Source organism: Lepidochelys kempii, chromosome 9 (assembly GCF_965140285.1).
Source record: "Lepidochelys kempii isolate rLepKem1 chromosome 9, rLepKem1.hap1, whole genome shotgun sequence".
Classification (NCBI taxonomy): Eukaryota; Metazoa; Chordata; order Testudines; family Cheloniidae; genus Lepidochelys; species Lepidochelys kempii.
In genome coordinates, this window is record NC_136388.1 from 52,352,308 (window position 1) to 52,373,354 (window position 21,047).

Genomic DNA, 21,047 nt, shown 5'->3' on the forward strand with positions numbered 1-21,047 from the left:
ACAACTGTCACACTAAAGCCTGGCCAGTCATGAAACTGGTTTTCAAAGCCTCTCTGATGTGCAGCATGCCTAGCTGTGCTCTTCTAATCACCCTGGGGTCTGGCTGCTCAAAATCAAACACCAGGAGATTTGCTTCAACTTCCCACCCTGCCATAAACGTCTCCCCCTTACTCTTACAGATATTACGGAGCACACAGCAAGCAGCAATAACAATGGAAATGTTGGTTGCGCTGAGATCTGACCTAGCCAGCAAACAGCACCAGCTGTTTTAAACGTCCAAATGCACATTCTACCACCATTCTGCACTTCCTCAGCCTATAGTTGAACTGCTCCTTACTACTGTTCAGGGTGCCTGTGTAAGGCTTCATGAGCCATGGGAGCAAGGGGTAGGCTGGGTCCCCAAGGATAACTATAGGCATTTCAACATCCCCAACAGTAGTTTTCTGGTCTGGGAAATAAGTCCCTTCTTGCAGCTGCTCGAAAAGCCTGGAGTTCCTAAATATGCGAGCGTCATGCACCTTTCCCGGCCATCCCACGTTGATGTTGGTGAAATGTCCCTTGTGATCCACCAGTGCTTGCAGCACGATTGAGAAGTACCCCTTGCAGTTTATGTACTGGTTGGCAAGGTGGTCCGGTGCCAAGATGGGGATATGCTTTCCGTCTATCGCCCCCCTACAGTTAGGGAACCCCATTGCAGCAAAGCCATCCAGTATAACCTGCACATTTCCCAAAATCACTACCCTTGATAACAGAACATCAATGATTGCATTGGCTACTTGGATCACAGCAACCCCCACAGTAGACTTGCCCACTCCAAACTGATTCCCGACTGATCGGTAGCAGTCAGGCATTGCAAGCTTCCACAGGGCTATCGCCACTTGCTTCTCAACTGTGAGGCAGCTCTCATCTTGGTAATCATGTGCTTCAGGGTGGGGGAAAGCAACTCACAGAGTTCCAGAAAAGTGGCCTTACTATGCAAAAGTTTCGCAGCCACTGTGAATCATCTCATACTTGCAACACTATGCAGTCCCACCAGTCTGTGCTTGTTTGCCTGGCCCAGAATCGGCATTCCACTGTATCAACCAGCCCCACTGCCACCATAATGTCCCAATTGCCACAGCCTGTGCTTTCAGGAACATCTGTGTCCATGTCCTCATCAAAATCCTCCTCGGTCTGGCGTCTCTTAGCCCGGTTCTGCATATAGTCCAGGATAATGCGTGAGGTGTTTACAATGCTCACAACAGCAGCGGTGATGGTTAGCTGAGCAGTCTCCATGCTTCCCATGGTATGGAGTCTGCAGAGGTAACCCAGAAAAAAAGGCGTGAAATGATTGTCTGTCGTTGCTTTCACAGAGGGAGGGGTGACTGATGACATGTATCCAAAACCACACGTGACAATGTTTTTGCCCCATCAGGCATTGGGCGCTTAACCCAAAATTCCAGTGGGCAGAGGAGACTGCGGGAAACGTGGGATACCTACCCACAGTGCACCGCTCCGTAAGTCGATGCTAGCCACGGTAGTGAGGATGCACTCCATCGGCTTAATGCGCTGGTGGGGACATACACAATTGACTGTATAAAATTGATTTCTAAAAATTGACTTCTATAAAATTGACCTAATTTCGTAGTGTAGATGTACCCTAAGAAGAGGAACATTTAGGCTGAATCTCAAGAAAGATTTCCCGACAGCAAGATGTGACCTAAGTTCTCCGTGAGTTGTATGGCTGCGCAGTGCCGCACAGGTTTCTCAGGGCTGCAGTGGGGAGAGATTCCTCTCCCCCAGCCCCGGACCTGACCCAGCCCAGGCATGGACCTATCGTGGCTGGGGGAGACTTGTCCCTCCCCCAGCCCTAACCGAAACTGTCCCAGACCTGCTGCGGCCGTAGGACGGGCACCTATCCCGCAGCTCCAGCCCCAGAGCTGCTGCAGTGAGGAGAGGTGCTCCTCCCCCTCAGCCCAGGTGCTCCTGCAGAGATAGCTGGGGGGAGTTATTTCTCCCCGTTGCAGTCCCAAGGCAGCCTGCACCCCAAACCCTTCATCCCCAGCCCCACCCCAGAGCCCACACCCCAAGCCGGAGCCCTCACCCTCCCACACACACCCCAATCCTCTGCCCCAGTCCTGAGTCCCCGCCCACACTCCAAACCCCTTGGCCCCACCCTGCTACATGAATTTTGTTATGTGCACCAATATGGAGGTGAATATTCATGGACTATAGTTTATATGTGGAATATACTCACATTTAGTATTTTAAGGGGGAAAAATGTGTCAATTATAAACATTCAGAACTTTTTGGCAAGTCTCTAGACATGAGTAAATGTTAGAGAGTGACTGGCCCCTTTAAATGGTATCAGGGTCCAGTACACCTGTGACTGATCACCTGCTGCCCAGTGGGGCTTAAGGAAGGTCAGCTAGGCCTTGTAACTAAGCTGTTGCAGAGATTTGCTGTTCCCTGAACAGGATACTTTTGGAGGAGACAGGGACAAGGGTTTGGACTTGACAGCCTGAGCCCTGAATTCCAGCTAGGAAGGGTTGGGAGTGGGAGTGGCAGTGGAAGGATTGTTTCTGTTACTAAACCAGCTCTATGCAGGGTGGTGGTAGCCGTGAGAAAGACTGCGTGGAGTTCCTAAGGGATCCTGGAGAGGGAAAACAGGCAGGGTGCTGCAGGAAGCAACTGACACAGTAAAGTAAAAGCATTACATCAGCTAAGGAACGGCTTGAGATCAGGCAGAAGTTCCATGATGTCATCTGCATAGTCAAAATTCAGCACCAAAGGAGCATGTTGCATGAAAAACATCACCACTGGAAGCCGTGTTGCTGCTGAAACTTCATATCTGGGAAGAGAATACAAATGGAGGAGGGATCCATTCATTCCTTGGGATTTAAGTTACACTACAACTTACCTATAGAACTATCTAAAGCGTTAAATTAATCCTCCGAGCACCCCTGTGCGGTAGTGATGTGCTGTCATCTCCATTTTATAAATGGGGAACCAAGATCCAGATCCTCACAGGTATTTATGCACTCAACTCCCACTGAAATCAATCAGAGGTAGGCATCTAAATCGTTTACAGGATCTGGGCCTAAGCGGCTTGCCTAAGGCCACATAGGAAGTAGGTGGCAGGCCAGGGAATTAGCCCCAAGTCTTCTGAATGCTCAGTGAACATCCTCTGCCTGAGTTATGACACTGCAATTAATGATGCTTGTACTCAAGAACTGGGAGTTCTTTGAAAAGATGAGAGATGCCCTTGGTCCAGCTGCAAGAGACTGGGGTCATGGCAGACTTTTCTGCTTCATGGTATTGTTGATGTAAGCTATATGGCAATGCATCTGCTAATTTTTCCATTAGCCAGTGTTGAATTCTGGAATGTCTTTGTCTTTGCAGTCACTGACCCAAGCCATGCTGAGGCTGCAGCTCTCATCAACAGAATTAATTGGGTGTGAACACCTCCTGGGTAAACACTGCACTGCTGCAAATACTGAACATTAGAGCAGGATTCTCTTTCCATGGCCTGGGGCAGCTGCATTGTCTAGTAGGCTCTGGACTCAACCAGTGGCTGTGCAGAAGTCTCTGACTGGCACAAGGACTGACCAAGCAACGGGAAACCTGGGGTCCTTTCTCAGTTCTGCCACCAGCCTGCCGTGTGCCTTTGGATAAGTCCTAACTTCTCTTTGCCTCAGTTTGTTCATCTGTAAAATGAGAAGAACTGTAACAATTCCTACCTTTGACATGTGTTTCATCAGTGCTTAAGCAATTAAAAACTACAGAAAACAAACTCCATAGTCCTGCTCCTGCTCATTAACAAGCAAAAATCGATAATATTTAGTCCTGCCATAAAAGTGCAGGGGACTGGACTAGATGATCTTATGAGGTCCCTTCCACTCCTATGATTCTATGAAAATACAAAACAGTGGCCAAGATAGTGACCTCAGAGTCACCCCACTTGTAACCCCCCCCCCCCCCCCCCACTGGGACATATCCATTTCTAGCAATCTTTTGCTGATGCCCATTTTAATCAGGTGCTTATCAATTTTACATGCCTGCATCCTATCCCCAAGTTGGTCAGTCCAAGAATGAAGAGTTAATGGGATACTTTACTGTTGGTAGATATGGACCTACGGTACAAAATTAGAATCTGGCATTGGATCAGGATATGAGTTTTCCCAAAGCAGACGACACTAACATGCAAAATACATCCAGATGGAGCTTTAAGGGCTTCTAATTAAAAATACATAACTGAATTGAGTGCCCAGTCAAAGGTTTGGCTGTGAGAACAGTCTGCAGCTATGGAGCAGTACCAAGAATGGAGGAGAAAGGGTAAGCAGGCTGACAGCCTCAGAAGTCAATGGGACCCTAAGGTTCTTGGCACATTTGAAAATCAGCCACTTCTTTTGGTGCTTAAAAACTTGGCCTAATTTTAGACCCCCATTTGTGAACATCCTTGTCTCTGTGTTTCTCTCAAGCTCCTTTGAGTCCTCCCTCCCAGAGAAAGGTGCTTTTACCTAGTTGAAAAATGGGTGGTCGGTTTTGGATATTTGTCTTAAAAAGAACTGACTGGACATTTTAAGGTACTGTCTAGGATAGACTCACAGGAGCTCACAGCAATTAGTGGAATTGACCTGGTTCTACCAAAATAATACTGCAACTAGTAAAGTGTCTGGATTTCTTCCGTGGTGTCCAGACCTCCTTGTCACACATAGAGTGAATGGTCTAGGAAGGACATCTTCAGACCTTTCCGAACACTGCCAGTTGCAACCTGGATTGCACAAAACATACTGCACCAGCCATTTGTGGGCTAGGTTCAAATAACTACAGCTCCTGTTGCGTGGCATCTTCCTCCGCAAATAGCAGTTACTGCAACTCCTTCTCTTCACTTGGGTAACCACACACTCCTGTGCAGCCTGGGCCTGAATGAACTAAGAAGTTTGCAGCAGCTGGTGATTTGGACTCATGGGGTCAGATTCTCCTTTAATGAACACCACACTGAAGAAGTTGCTCCACTGAAATCAGTGGAGTTACTCTGTGAGAAAACTAGTGTACGTGAGAAGAGCCGCTGGCCTGTTATTCAGTTGCCCACTTATATAAATCCCCAGGTGACCAAGCTAGAGCCAAGGTTAGAATCTTGGAGAAGGATTTTATATTCTGGACAGGAAGATTTTATATTCTCCTGTTCTAGCCATAGGCTATGTCTAATGAACTTAGACATCAGCAGCTGGCCTGTGCCAGCTGAGTGAGGCTCAGGGGCTGTTTAATTGCAGTGCAGACGTTGGGCTACAGCCTAAGTTCTGGGGCCCTTCCACCTCACAAGGTCCCAGATCTCGGGCTCCAGCCTGAGCCCAAATTTCTACAACACAATTAAACACCCACTGAGCCCAAGTCAGCTGGCACAGGCCAGCTGAGGGTTTGTCACTGCAATGTAGACATGCCCATCAAGGTCATTTTGGCGTGTGCGGAGGAAGAAGCATCTGAACAAGGTGTTGACCCCATAGGACAGACTTGGCTGTTTTTAGTGATACACAGAACTCTGGAGCCTGATTTTCTTCTCACTTACCCAAGCGTAACACCAATCGAGTCACTCCTGCCGTGCACTTGTGTGGGATCAGCTCCTGGATTCTGCTCTATGGCAAAACCTGTTAGTGTCAGTCAGATGCAGGACTCCCACAGGCTGTTAGCATGCTCAGAATAATGGGTCAGCTCATGCTGTTCGTTTGTGACTGCTGGAGGTAAATACCCTCGTGAATTTCGGTGTCAGTTCCTTCATTCTTCTCAGGGCAAATTAATTTTGGCCACACGCCCCAATAACCACTCTTCTGGGAAGACATTCCCACAAGTCATCCCATTCAGGAACAATCCTTCATGTGATCCCACATTGCAGCAGCCTCTGGGTGTTGCGAATAATACCCCAAAGGGTTAACTGTGGTGACACTATCCTCGGGGTTAATGGTGTCCCCAGCTGACACCAGGAGAGCATTATTTACTGAGGACACCAAGCTGGCAATTGTTCTTTGGGAGAAAGTAATAAATCTTGTTACATTTCAGTGACTCCATCCCTGTGTTACTTACAGCCGCAGTGAGGCAAGGCTGTGTTTATTCCATCCCCTTGAATATTGATGACACAGAGAAAGCTTCATTCTTTGCAGCCAGCCAAGCCAGCTGAGCATTGTAAGCTTTTATTTTAATTTTATGATTGTAAAGGTGAGTGATTAACTAGAACTGGGCACAGGCTGAGCAGGTGCTTTGCAATCTTTCCCCATAACGCCTCTGCCAATGCACATCAGTCTTGGTCTCCTGCAGCTTTGCTATTTCAGAGCAAGGTCCCCATGTAGTTTTAGCAATGCTATTGTGTTCTGCCCTGCAGAATTTCCAGATACAGGGCCCAAACACTACTCCTCCAGCACAGCAAATTCCTGACCTGTAACAGCCCCTGCTTCTCCAGCCTGGAGCCCCAAATGGCTCTCTCTATGTACAATAATATCATATTGCAATGCAGAGGTGGGTGGGAAACAGTTTTCCCCTCCTGCAAAATTTTTTTGATGTTCTTGAAAAAATTTTCAATCCCAAATTAGATGATAATGTTGAAATCTAAATTCTTTTTATAAACTGAAAATTGCCTGAACAAAAATCATTTCAGGTCAATCAAAACATGTTTTGTTTCAATTTTGTAATCCTTTTAAAATATTTTTAAAACTATAATTAGCTTTAATTTTGGGGCACAAAGTTGCTTTGAACCAGAAAACTGGATTTTTTCATTTTGAAAAGGTTGCAACAATTTCAAAACTTTTTTCAGAATTTTTCTGAGTTTAAAAAATAAAAACGAAGTGAAGCTGACCTTCTCCTGCAAAAAGTTTCAAATTCAGTTACTTGGCATTTTCTGATAAAGTTTCTCTGAAAAATTCCTCCCCATGTCTAGTGCAGTGATCTGCGTACTGTATTAGAGATGGTCAAAAACTTTTCCACCAACATTTTTTTGATGGAAAATTGGTTTTTTGACTAAAAATATTTTTCATGGAAATTTTCTGCTTTCCTCAACTTTTTTTGTTATTTTGTATTTACCTCTGTTGAAAAAACAACCACCAAGATTCAAAAACTTTTGGTTTTCTAAATAGAACTTTCAGCCAGAAACTGGGCAGGGGACTAAATGGTGGTCATGTTTTCACTGAAAAGATTGACTTTCCTGTGGGTGGGAGGGATTTCTGATCAGCTCTTCTGTCATTACTACTGTCCTATGCCTTTCCTCATCAGAGACTGCCAGTGGCCTCAAACATCACAGTGAGCTTAAAATATGGACAGATAGCTACAGGGAAAACCCTGAGACCACCACATCGCTTATTTCAATGTGATTTAAATCAGTGTTTAACCAAGGTTCCAAAGGTAATGAACCAATGTAGTAACTCATTGTTCCATGAGACCATCCTGTGTCTTTTTTTTTTAAGCTCTACTAGTGCTATTGATGAGCTTTAATTTATTACCTTTGCTAAGATTCAGCAGGGCTTTAAGCCTAGGCTAAACAGCAAGATTGTAAGTATAACCCAGATTCGTCTCAAGTGAATTCAAGATCCTGGTTCCCTAAGTATATTTCCCACGGACTTCAAAAGAGACATAAAGCCTTAAGAGACCAAGCATTTTTGCCCCTTTTAGCCATGCGGTGGGGGTGGGGGGGCATTCACGCTGAACTGTTTGCGTTTGGCTGGCAGGGCTCTTCCCTGATACCAGTCACGCGGTGGGAAGAGGGGTGAAGCGATCATCCCAGAGAATTGAGGGGGGGAGGTTTAGCTGGGTTTGTGCTGAACATTAACCCGAAAACCGTGGCCCCTCCTTTTAAATGGCCAACCCAATGGGTGCTTGGTATGGGAAAGGAGAGGGCTGCTGTTTGAAACCAAAAGCCGAAAGACTGTGGCTTACCATGGGTGCCTGCAAGCCGAATTCTGTTGCCCGGCCCTGCGTGTGTGATCTCTCACACCAAACCGGGAGGCCCTCAATATAAGAGGCAAAATGCGACCTTGTACCGAAAACACATGTGCTATGTAATGTTAACAGCTTGGTTCACTGTGAAAGAGTCTACCCATTGTTCTCTAAAATGTGTCTCTTTAAATACTACTCTCCCTTTTTTCCTCCCACAGCAGCAAATGTTTCAGTGCTCCCCCTATCATATCCGTCCCAGAGGCTAGTGCAGATAAGAAGGCCAAAAAAAAAAAACGCACTTGCGATGAAATGTTCTCTGAGCTCATGCAGGCCTCCTGCACTGAAAGAGCCCAGCAGAATGCGTGGAGGCAAGCAATGGCAGAATCCAGGAAAGTAGAAAATGAACACCAGGACAGGAGGGACGAGCAAGGTGAGAGGTTGCGGGAGCAAGGTGGCGGCAGCGTGATGAGAGGAGGCAGGATACAATGCTGAGGCTACTGGGGGATCAAACTGATATGCTCCGGTGTCTGGTGGAGCTGCAGGAAAGGCAGCAGGAGAACAGACCACTGCTGCAGCCCCTGTGTAACCAACAGCCCTCCTCCCCAAGTTCCATAGCCTCCTCACCCAGATGCCCAAGAACGCGGGGGCAGGGGTCTCTGAGCACCCAACCACTCCGCCCCAAAGGACTTCCCAAGCAACAGAAGGCTGGCATTCAGTAAGTTTTGAAGTGCAGTGTGGCCTTGTCCTTCCCTCCTCCCCTCCTCCATCACCCCACCCAGTGCTTCCCTCCTCCTCCACCCCTCCCGGGCTACCTTGGCAATTATCCCCCTATTTGTGTGATGAATTAATAAAGAATGCATGATTTTGAAACAACAATGACTTTATTGCCTCTGCAAGCGGTGATCGAAGGGGGGAGGGCAGTTGACTTACAGGGAAGTAGAGTGAACCAAGGGGGCGGGTTTTCATCAAAGAGAAACAAACAGAACTGTCACACCGTAGCCTGTCCAGTCATGAAACTGGTTTTCAAAGCTTCTCTGATGCGCAGCGCGCCCTCCTGTGCTCTTCTAACCGCCCTGGTGTCTGGCTGCGTGTAATCAGCGGCCAGGCGATTTGCCTCAACTTCCCACCCCGCCATAAATAACTCCCCCTTACTCTCACAGAGATTGTGGAGCGCACAGCAAGCAGTAATAACAGTGGGAATATTGGTTTCACTGAGGTCTAACTGAGTCAGTAAACTGCGCCAGCGCACCTTTAAAACGTCCAAATGCGCATTCTACCACCATTCTGCACTTGCTCAGCCTGTAGTTGAACAGCTCCTGGCTACTGTGCAGGGTGCCTGTGTATGAGACATGAGCCATGGCATTAAGGGGTAGGCTGCGCCCCCAAGGATAACTATAGGCATTTCAACATCCCCAACTTCTGGTCTGGGAAGTAAGTCCCTTCCTGCAGCTGTTCAAACAGACCAGAATTCCTGAAGATGCGAGCGTCATGTACCTTTCCTGGCCATCCCATGTATGCAATCAACTGTATAAAATTGATTTCTAAAAATTGATTTCTATAATATCGACCTAATTTCGTAGTGTAGACATACCCTTCGGTACAAAATGAAACAAAGATGTTCGTGCATGGGAAGAATTCAGGGCTAGACCTTACTCTGCCTAGCACCATAATGATGCCTTTTGCATAAAGAATCCTCCCCAGAAAGACAGGATTATGCCAACCAAGCCAGAAGGGAGGTACTTCACTGCTGTAAGGAAAGACACATCTATGTCTCTCAGGCAGTGCCCTCCCCAGCTAGTGCATGGTTCTGACTACATCATACCAGCTAATTGTGTCCCTAGTCAGAGAGCATGTATACTAGGGACCAGGATATGTGGGCTGCTCCAGTACATGAGCTACCTTCCTCATACTCAGAGAGATCTGCTTGTGCAGGGGAAGCTGTTTCCTGTGCAGGTCCATGGCTACCTAAAGAGAAATGCGGGGTTCAGGGGAAGCAACAGAAATTCAAAGATTGCAGGTAAAAATGTCTTACAAACAGGGTGGTCTAGCAAACAGACCATTGGACTGGGAGTCCGACAGAGAGAAGTGAAGGGATTTGCCTAAGGTGATCCAGCAGCAGAACCAGGAGTAGAACACAGGATTTCTAAGTTCCACCCCCACACACACTTTTTGTCTGTTTAGATTGCAAGTTCTTCTCTGGGTGCTACCATGACGATAAATTATAACAATTTAAGACCATTTTAAAGTGTTTCAAGACAGACTTTTGTACGTTAGAAAAGCAAGTCAGCTAGGTGTTTACCTTGAATTGTTACCAGAATAGCTTGCCAGGGACAAATGATATGCTATGAAATTACCAACAAACAGAGCAGAGGGCCTCTTTATTACACCACAATGACCTGTCTTCATTACATGGTCACAGAAAAGCTTTACTTTGGAATGTTTTAGCAAGCTTTATTCATTTTATTGGGACTATTTTATGTATCCCTCTCCTTGTAAAGCTTTAGTTACCAGGGGTGAAATCCTGGCCCCATGAAGTCAGTGGCAAAACTTCCCTTGACTTCATAGATTCCAAAGCTAGAAGGGACCATTGTGATCAGCTAGTCTGACATTTTGTATAACACAGGACAGAGAACTGCCCCAAAATAATTTCTCCACTGGGGCCAGGTTTTTAGCCCATGAGTCAAACAGTACAGGGCTCAGAGAGAGCCAGGAAACAGTCAAAAATAATCTAAACATCACTTTTCAAGATCTGAAAAGGACCCAGTTTTAAAATCCAGTATCCCAGCCCCTTTCAAAATTCAAAGCAAGTCCTGGAATCTCCCCTTTCCAATGGTATCAGACACCCCCAGCCTTCCAGGGCAACAAGAGGTCATATGGCAAAGGCATGACACTTTTAGGTATGGGAGAGCTGCCTGCCACTGGCATAGGGGTGAATCTTGCATGACCAGGGGCTGGGAAAGTTGTGGGGCAAATTCCATATTTGGGGGAGAAAGGCAGAAACATTCCTGGCATAGACAGATTTTGTATTTTAATTTAATCTTTTAATGTCAGCTGATTGAAGCTGCTCAGGGGGCAGAGGAAATAATGAACCCTGAAGAAATGTGTTAGAGGGCAGAGGAAAGGTAGGGTTGATGGAGATGCCTCAGACATAAGTGTGTGACATGAATCTGCAATTTATCATGGGGCATTACTTCCAGGTCTGACGTGGGTGCGTACGTGTGCGTGCCTAGACATGCTTGTTTGGGAAACTGGTTAAAAATAACAAGCTATCACTTTAACTTCAAGAGAGCTATGACAATGTACACCAGCTCCTAAATTTGGCTGCAAGAGCCGAGGATATAAATCATCTCTGGCAAGAATGGTTTAACAGGATCCAGAGTGGGTGATGAGGTATTCCAAAGTGAGCCCCGAGATCCAGTTCAGGCTCTTCCAAAAGGCAGTGCTTACTGCATGCCTATCATTGGTGCATCTTATATTCCATAAGTCTAGATCATAAGAGCCCACAGAAGGCCAGGGATGGATGCATTTGCTCATTTGAGTCCTTTGTTCACAGATGCAGCTACTTAGGGTGTGTCTACATGAGAGACTGCTATAGAGCTGCAACTGTATCTCTGTAGCACTGTAGTGTAGACGCTTACTACATCGACAGAAGGGATTGTTCCATTGATGTAGGTAATCTGTCTCTTCAAGAGGTGGCAGTGAAGAACTCGTCCATTCACCTAGCTGCATCGACAGTTGGGGTTAGCTCAACCAAACTACGTTGCACAGCCCAGCGTGATGTGTGGTTAGGTCAACCTAGGTTTTATGTGTAGACCAGGCCTTATTTTGCAGCTGACTATTCCTGCATTTCAAACTCTTGCATATCTAAGGAAGCTCTATGTTACTGCAACCATTAATGGCCAATAGGAGCAGCTGGAAAAACAGCCATCAACGCCTGCATTTTCTTCACACCGCTCTCTCCGGTCCAGTTCTTTCACTGGCGATTTAATTTGCTGTTCTCTTTAACTGCTAAAAAGTGAGAAACCGCTATTAAGAAAGACATTGAAGCCAGACCTTGTATTGAGAGATCTGGGTCATGTTCAGCAATCTGCACTGATGGAGGAGGGGACTTAACACTGCATCGCTAAACATAACCCATCCAGTGTCCCGAGAGGGTTGTTATTAATCAAATTGAAAAAGACAAATGACCATTAACTCAATCTCCAAAGGACAATAACTCCGCTTATAATGAGGCCCAACTTCCTAATAGTGATCTCGGATATCTGCAAAGTTGCATAATGGATGGGATTTCATTAAATAAGAGGGGATTGCCTGTAATAAATAGGAAGATGGTTTACGGCATCCACAAGAGATTGATGCTTAAAGCAAAATTTCAACACAAGCCTTTTTTTTTAACCACACAGAACTTCTGGGAAGTTCTTTCATTTAATTTCATCCTCAGCCCCCCTGCACCCCTCACATTTCTCTTTTAGAGAAATATTACAGGAAATGATTGCAGACAAACAAAGCTTAGATGACCACAAACTATTTCCCTGCACTCTAGTCAGCTATTGATTGTGGGGAAATTTGCCTGTGCTGATTGTGTGATATCTGCCTGTCTTCCTTGGTGTTTAGCACACGAGGGAACTAGGAGAACATATGATCAACTCAGAAATCTCTCTGCAGCATGCATGTATATGGACCCATGTGGTAGATTTGCCATAGGTCTCAGGGCCATATTTTCCAGGACTCAGCACCCACAGCTGGGGCCAGGTTTCCAAATAGCAATGCTCAGCATCCCACACAACCACAGTGTGCTGAACTCTTTTGAAGAACCTGTCACTGGGGCCAATTTGAGTTGTGGGTATTCAGTGCCTCTGCCCATCAGGAGCATCCTGTATCTACATATTTCACAGGTGATGGCAATATCCTTGTGATTCATTGCAGATTGACAATGTGATGAATTACGTTAATCAGGAACCCGTGCCAGCCTCTCCAGCACTCTGCCCACTCCTCCATACTACTTTGAATGCTCCAACTCTCCGAGCTGCTTCCAGCAGCTAATCAACATTCTGCAAAATTGACTTGAGTCTAGTTTGGGTGCAGGTACTGCTCCCTAAATCCTAGAGTGTCTACTTGGGGAGCTGTTTGCCCCTGGACCCCTGTGTATTATGGCAGAGCTATTCCTCCATGAGCCCCAGTGTGTCTCTTCCCATGGCTACTCCCACAAATAGCCCAATGTGTTTTGGGGTGCTTCTATTTGCCCAAGAACCCCAATGCATTGGCCTGCATACTGATCTTGACCTCACCCAACCATATAAAGTGCATGCTTTCCAATAACATTCCCCGGGGTATTTTGTCCCTAGGCATTATGATTAATCATGGAAAACAGTTTCTGTTTTTCATAAAGTTTTTATTAAATATCCTGTCCGTGCCATTCCCCAGAGATACAGAAACCATCTGCAATATGGGGCTTTTAAGAGGCTTTAATAATAAATACGATGTCACCACTCTTTTATGCTTGTAACTATTCATGCTTGAGTGAGCTCCCTGATCCTTTTTATGGGTTTGTTGAAATATAGAATCTCAGCCAAGAGCAGACCAGTTCTAAGCTTGTTGTACTCCCCCTTTAATTCATTTGACGTCTAGGTAACAGGCTGTATCGGGTGGAGCTAAATTTGTATTTATGTATATGCAATAGTGACCAAGTCTGAAGGACAGGGAACAATACATACAAATCCCGGAGCACGATGGGCCTGATTTTCACAGGTGCAAGGCACCTAAGAGCATCCATTAAAGGACATAAGAACTGTTAGGTGTTCCGCAGTTTTGAAAACTGGACCATGTAGGCAAAGAGGGAAACTGCTAAGGACCAGCCTTGCATTCCTCACAGTCTATTCTCAGATAAAACTCCTATTGACTTCACCTGGTATTTTGACCCAGTAAGAACTGCAGTATTTACCCATACTCAAAGGACAACATAGAACCATTCTTACAAAAGCCAAAGTTCATGCTCAGTGTGACGAAGTGGGAATTTTTTGTAATATTTTTATGAATCCTATGTCTGTCTGTTTCCCTCTGTACGTGGCATTGCTACCCGGGGGTGGGTGGGGAATGGTTAAGTCTGCTCTTGGGGCAGTGCAGGAGTCATGAGAGGTGTATGTGTGTCACCTTGCTGTCTGTAGCACAATGAAAGGGTCATTAAGAAACTGACTGTAACATGCTGAAAGCAACCAGTATCCATGCAGAATCTGAAAAAGACAATGCGAAGCCCCAGCAACCGGAACATTGACACCTAGCAATCCATGACCCAGAGGAAGAAGGTTTTCCCTCCCATGCACTCCTCTCAGCTGGGATGCTGAGCAAAGGCCAGCTTGAAAACAGATAGGAGACATATAGGGGGGAAAGAATGCCTTCTGGAAGAGGCTGGCTGCTCTGACCTCGGACTGACAAAGGTTCAGAGAGAGACAGAGCCTGAAATAGAGTCCATCACAGCTTGGCTGGTGGATTGCTCTGGCTTGGCCAGATGGACTATGCCTTAATCTATAGTTCTCTGTGCAAGCCAACAGATTTCCAATGCTGAGTTCCAGTTGACTAATAAACCCTACTGTCCATTGCCTCGGCTAGACATTCTTCCTCTCTGCCTCTCTCTGAAAACCTTGCCCAGAGAAGGTCCCCAATGGCAATCTGCATGGTTACCTTGGCAACGGTGCTTTGATCAGTTGGAACCTCTTAGCACAGCAGCTCTTAATTTGATCCTATATATCTTAAGAAATCCATGTTGCAGCTCCGTGGCTCTGAGGGCGTTGCTCTCTGTCCACCTAAGCAATGCTAACACAGGCCGGAATGAAACGTTCCCCGAGGCCTAGTCCGTCCCAAGCATTCAGCCTCCTCACATCGGTTGTTCGTCACTTTGCCTAGATTCTAAGTTCCTTCTCCTCCTGCAAAGCTTGTGTTCATTTCAGGCACAAACCCCTCAGTCTCTGACAGGCTCTGGGCCTGCTCCACCAGCAAGTGCCCATTCTTCCCAGACCAAGTTCCCCATTCTTAAGTCCCTGGTCTGCCACTCCTTCTTTCATGCAACAAAGCTATTTGGGTCTAGAAGAGAAGGGGGTTCCCAGGGCAGCCTGGTTATGAGGCACAAACAATCTCCCCTTGCCCCACCCTTTTCTCTTTGGCTCCAATTCAGTGACATTTGAAGGATGTGCTTAAGTCCCAGTGAAGTTAATATGGCTTGGACAAGTGATTCAAGTTTTTAAATCCCCAAGATTTAATTGGGGATTGGTCCTGCTTTGAGCAGGGGGTTGGACTAGATGACCTCCTGAGGTCCCTTCCAACTCTGATATTCTATGATTCTATGATTCTAAGTTACCCACATGCTTAAATGCTTTGCTGAACCTGGGTGGCGTGCTGAATTGAGGCCTCTCCCTCTCGCCAGCTGTCCTCTCCCAGTTGCCATGGGCCTTTAGGGCTCCAGCATTTCATCCCTCTTCTTATTAACCTCACTAACGTTCATCCAACTCTGGAATGGTTTCAGAGGGCTACTTTGCAGCCCTATATCACCATATATGGACTGCACAGTGTGGATAGGTGATGAAATAGGATGCCGCCTTTTCTGATTCCTCCAGTCAAATCTTTTTTGCTGAGGTTTAAAACAAGTATGCTCCCCATTTTCCCACTTGTTTCTTCTTTTGTGCACTCCTGCTACCCAGTCAGAGCTGAGCAGGCCCTGGCTGTTGCTGCCAGCAGAGAGAGAGAACAGAGAGAGAAGACATCAATACCCTGACAGGTTCTCTCTCTTCCCCCTCTGCTCCCACATCCTCCCTCTATGTTAGCTCTTTCCCTCTCACCTCCTGCATGTCTGTCCGTCCTCCTGCTATCACTCCATCTCCAGACACTCCTGGACTTGGCACTTCCTTTTGAATTAACCTGTAGGACCTGGTGACCGTGAGTAGCGATGGAGATTGTCCATTGAGGAGGAGTGAGCATTTCTAAATTCATGTTTTATAAATAATGGTCCATGGCTCTTGTCAGCAGCTTTGCAATTAACTCCAGCAGAGACATGAAGAGAATTGGCCTGCCTGTGATTAAAACTCCTGTGCACCCTGGGCTAGTGAGCTCTCCACAGAACTAAGGACCAAACCACTTCAGATGTTTGTGCTTTGGATTAATTGTTCCACTCCAAGAATTCATTTGCTCCAGTGGTGGAGATTGGAACTAATTCCACAGGGGACAAGGCAATTCCAAAAGAGAAAATGGCGAAGTCTGACTTCATTATGATATGTTCCTCCCATTGCAGTAGCTGTTGGAGCCCCAGCCATGGACTAGGACCCCACTGGGCCAGGGCTGAACAAAGAGAACAAAAAGATGGCTCCTGCCTCAAAGAATATGCTACAAGGCCAAACCTAATGGATTCCCACCACAACTAAAGGATATTGAAAACAAAACAGGGCTTCCTTGAACCTCAGAGTGGGCAGAGCAGGATCCTATATGAAGTCCACTAGACAAGTGCCCTAGCAGATGTAATTATTTGTCAGGTGCTTAGACACCATAGTGGTGAGTGCTACAATAAAACCTAAGATAGACCCACACACTCCACAGCTACGTGGAGAAGGAAAGCAGAGAACAGGGGCTAACACAATGGTATTGATGAGAGAGTACCTGGTCCTTGCAGAGTCAAGAGAGATGGGAGGTGGAAGAAAATCTCTGCATGAGAATGGATTTGTGTATAGGACCAGCAGTAGTGAACAGCTGGGCGGTGAATCACCAGGCACTCTCCCCTCCACTCCCACATCCTCCCTCTATGTTAGCTCTTTCCCTCTCACCTCCAAGCAACCAGGAGAACTTGCAGCTCAGCGCAGGATTGCACTTAATCCCGCACTGGCTTGTTACTGGTGTCCTAATTTGCCACTGAGGGAGGAGGAGTAAGAGGAACTGAGTGACTGAGAGGAGAGTCAAGAGGTGGTTTATGTGGTGGAGGTTTTCGGCATCGGGAGTGCTGAGATGGCGAAGAGAAAGTGAGTTGCAGTGGGGAAAGGATAGGCATGAGCTGATCTTGAACAAAGCCTTTCAATTAGTTGTTAGGCATGGGCTTTTTACAAAATATGAGTAAGCGAGGCCCCTTTTCCTCCTCCACCTGTGTGGCTGTCTCTTGAATCAAGCTCTCCCGGGAAGGATAATTATTATAATATATTATTTGTGCTGAAGAGGCCCGGCTATTTCATTCCCACTCTCCCCTTGGAGCAGGTACTGTGCTGAATTTTGACTCCAGCTGCCTGTTGGCACTAGTGGTGCGGCACGAGTGTTAATTTTCACCCACGTTGAACAAGTCCTTGAATAATGTATTGGTTATTTATTCTGCTGGAGAGGAAGGTCAGACTGTGCATTTAAATGGAAATGCTCTTCACAAAGCAATGCTATTATCCCCATTGTGCAGATGGGGAACAAAGGCTAAGTGACTTGCCTAGGATCACACAAGGGGCATGTGTCAGTGCAGAGACTTGAACCTCCAACTTTCTAACCTAGTTCTCCACTCAAACCACAGCACTAGCCTTCATCTTCTTAAAAATGCTTTCTCATTTCCTACTACATAAAGATCTGCCAGTTGCACAATGCTAATTGTAACTCTCACAACTTTAGCTGAATTTCATATTTGGTGTTTTTAAATCCCCAGTTCCCAGGTACACGTGAATAGAAGAGACAAATGTGTGCTACCCTCAGGTTATACATCTTGGGTTGTTGGGTTTTTTTGGTAATTTGAACATGTTGCCATCTACTGGCTGATTGCAGGTTAGATGAAATGTGGATCCTTCTATGGGTAATAGTTATCAGAGACCTTCCTTTAGCTTGGGTCATAGAAAATATTTTGAGAGGTTCTAATCCAAGTTCCTCAGGTGGGTGAGGTTGATTCTGGAGAGATGGTGACCTCTCTGGAAACTGCAGCCCCTTTTTAATACAGACTTTTTTGTGTTTTTCCTTCTTAGCACCTGTAATTGCCATGAGCCCTTTTTAAAAATTGGCATCACATTAGCTATCCTCCAGTCATTTGGTACAGAAACTGATTTAAATGATAGGTTACAGACTACAGTCAGCAGTCATGCAATTTCACATTTGAGTTCCTTCAGAACTCTTGGTTGAATCCCATCTGGTCCTGGTGACTTATTACTGTTTAGTTTATCAATTTGTTTCAAAACCTCCCCTAATGACACCTCAGTCTGTGACAGTTCCTCAGATTTGTCACCTAAAAAGAATGGCTCAGATATGGGAATCTCCCTCACATCCTCAACCGTGAAGACTGATGCAAAGAATTCATCTAGTTTCTCTGCAATGGCCTTACTGTCCTTGAGCTCTCCTTTAGCATCTCGGTCATTCAGTGGCCCCACTGGTTGTTTAGCAGGCTTCCTGATTCTGATGTTCTTAAAAAAAAATTGCTATTACTTTTTGAGTCTTTGGCAAGCTGTTTTTCAAATTCTTTTTTGGCCTTCCTAATTATATTTTTACACTTCATTTGCCAGAGTTTATGCTCCTTTCTGTTTTCCTCACTAGGATTTAACTTCCACTTTTTAAAGGTTGCCTTTTTGCCTCTCATGTCTTCTTTTACTTTTTTTAATCACAGTGACACTTTTTTGGTTCTCTTACTATGTTTTTTAATTTGGGGTATACATTTAAGTTTAGCCTCAATTATGGTCTCTTTAAAAAGTTTCCATGCAGCTTGCAGGGATTTTACTTTGGGTGCTGTACCTTTTAATTTCTGTTTAAGTAAACTCCTCATTTTTGTGTAGTTCCCCTTTCTGAAATTAAATACTACAGTGTTGGGCCAATGTGGTGTTGTCTCCACCAAAGGGATGTTAAATTTAATTATATTATGGTCACTATTACCAAGCAGTCCAGCTATATTCACCTCTTAGACCTGGTCCTGTGCTCCACTTCAGACTAAATCAAGAATTGCCTCTCCTTTTGTGGATTCCAGGACTAGCTATTCCAAAAAGCAGTCATTTAAGGTGTCAAGAAATTTTATATATATCTGCATTCCGCCCTAAGGCAATATATACCCAGTCAATATGCGGATAGTTGAAATCCGCCATTGTTATTGATTTTTTTATTTTAATAGCCTGTCTAATCTCCTGAGCATTTCACAGTCACTATCAACATTCTGGTCAGATGGTCGGTAATATATCCCCACTGCTATAGTCTTATTATTCAAGCATGGAATTACTATCCATAGAAATTCTATGGTACAGTTTTTGGTTCATTTAAGATTTTTACTTCATTTGATTCTACGCTTTCTTTCACATATAATGCCACTCCCCCACCAGCACGACCTGTTCTGATATATTTTGTACCTGGTATTACTGTGTCCCATTGATTATCCCCATTCCACCAAGTTTCTGTGATGCCTATTATATCAATTCCTCATTTAATATGAGGCACATTTAATACGAGGAACAGCTGCCATATGAGGAGAGATTAATAAGACAGGGACTTTTCAGCTTGGAAAAGAGATGAATAAGGGGGGATACGATAGACGTCTATAAAATCATGACTGGTGTGGAGAAAGTAAATAAGGAAGTGTTATTTACTGATTCTCATAACATGCGAACTAGGGGTCACCAAATGAAATTAATAAACAACAACAATTTAAAACAAAGAAAAGGGAATATTTTTTCACACAATGCATAGTCAACCTGTGGAACTCCTTGCCAGAGGATGTTGTGAAGGCCAAGATATAACAGGGTTCAAAAAAGAACTAGATAAATTCATGGAGGATAGGTCCATCAATGGCTATTAGCCAGGGTGGGCAGGGATGGTGTCCCTAGCCTCTGTTTGCCAGAAGCTGGGAATGGGCGACAGGAGATAGATCACTTGATTACCTGTTCTGTTCATTCCCTCTGGGGCACCTGGCATTGGCTACTGTCAGAAGACAGGATACTGGGCTAGATGGACCTTTGGTCTGACCCAGTATGGCCTTTCTTATGTTCTTATTTTTGTCCAAAAAATGTTTTTAGGGGGACGGGAAGGGGAGAAGATCTCATTTCCCAACCAGCTCCACTTCAGATTGTCTGATCTTGTCTACATGGGGAAGTGAGGGAGTAAGCCAGGATGTGAATTTAAAGCATGCTAGTTCACCCGCATTAACTCCCCATGTGGACACTCTTATTCCACCTGAAAAGGGCCTTAGTGCACTTTAGCTTAAGACGCTAGCTTCTTAGGGCTCTCTTCCTGTGTAGACAAGCTCTGAGAGAACAAAGACATTCCCTGCACTATATATTAATATATCTGGGCCATGTGTTTTCATCAAGAATATCACTGCCATGGTTATATTGAGCCTTCATGCAATCTGGTGCAATTCAGAGAAACTGGTATAGAGGTGCTGCAGATCAAAGAGGTATATGGGCTAAACTGATGTGAGAGGAGGAGAGAGGTGCTGGAGTATACAAATTCACGTACATACAAAAGTTTAAAAAAAATGGTGATGGGAGAGGGGAAAGGAAGAACCAGGATAAACAAACTAAGATCATAAGAGTCTATAACACGAAGCACTTCTCCAGACCTGGATTCTACTCAGTGTGGCCACTGGGTGACCTTGGGCAACTATTGATCACAAAGCTCTTTACAAAGAAAATCCCTATAATTGTCTCCCATTTACAAATTGGTAAACTGAGGCACAGAGAGGGGACCCCTCTCTGTGCCTCAGTTTACCAATTTGTAAATGGGAGATAATTATAGGGATTTCCTTTGTAAAGAGCTTTGTGATCAATAGTTAGCCACCAGAGGTGGCTGTAGCTGTATGACCTGCTAGTTTCATCTTAATCAACATGGCTTAAAAAATCACTTTAGCTATAAAAGCAAAATGATATTTTTAGCAACAGTGGGAGTATAGTTGAAGTAGAGATGGAAAATAACCTGCAAAGGGGAAGTCAAACACAACACAAATGTTATCCATATTTCACTGAAAACAATAATTTCTCTGGGTCTTTCTGACAGCATCCTTCCTCTTAAATGATGGATTTTCATAGCATACTGTCATGAATGGTCACATCAGCATATGACTCAAACTGGACACAGTGGACTTGTTAAATAGGGGTTGTTTGGATTCAAACTTGCTTTAACAGGGCTCTGCTGGCTTTGTCTTTTCAGCAGCTTTGGTATTTTCTTGTTTATGATTGGGG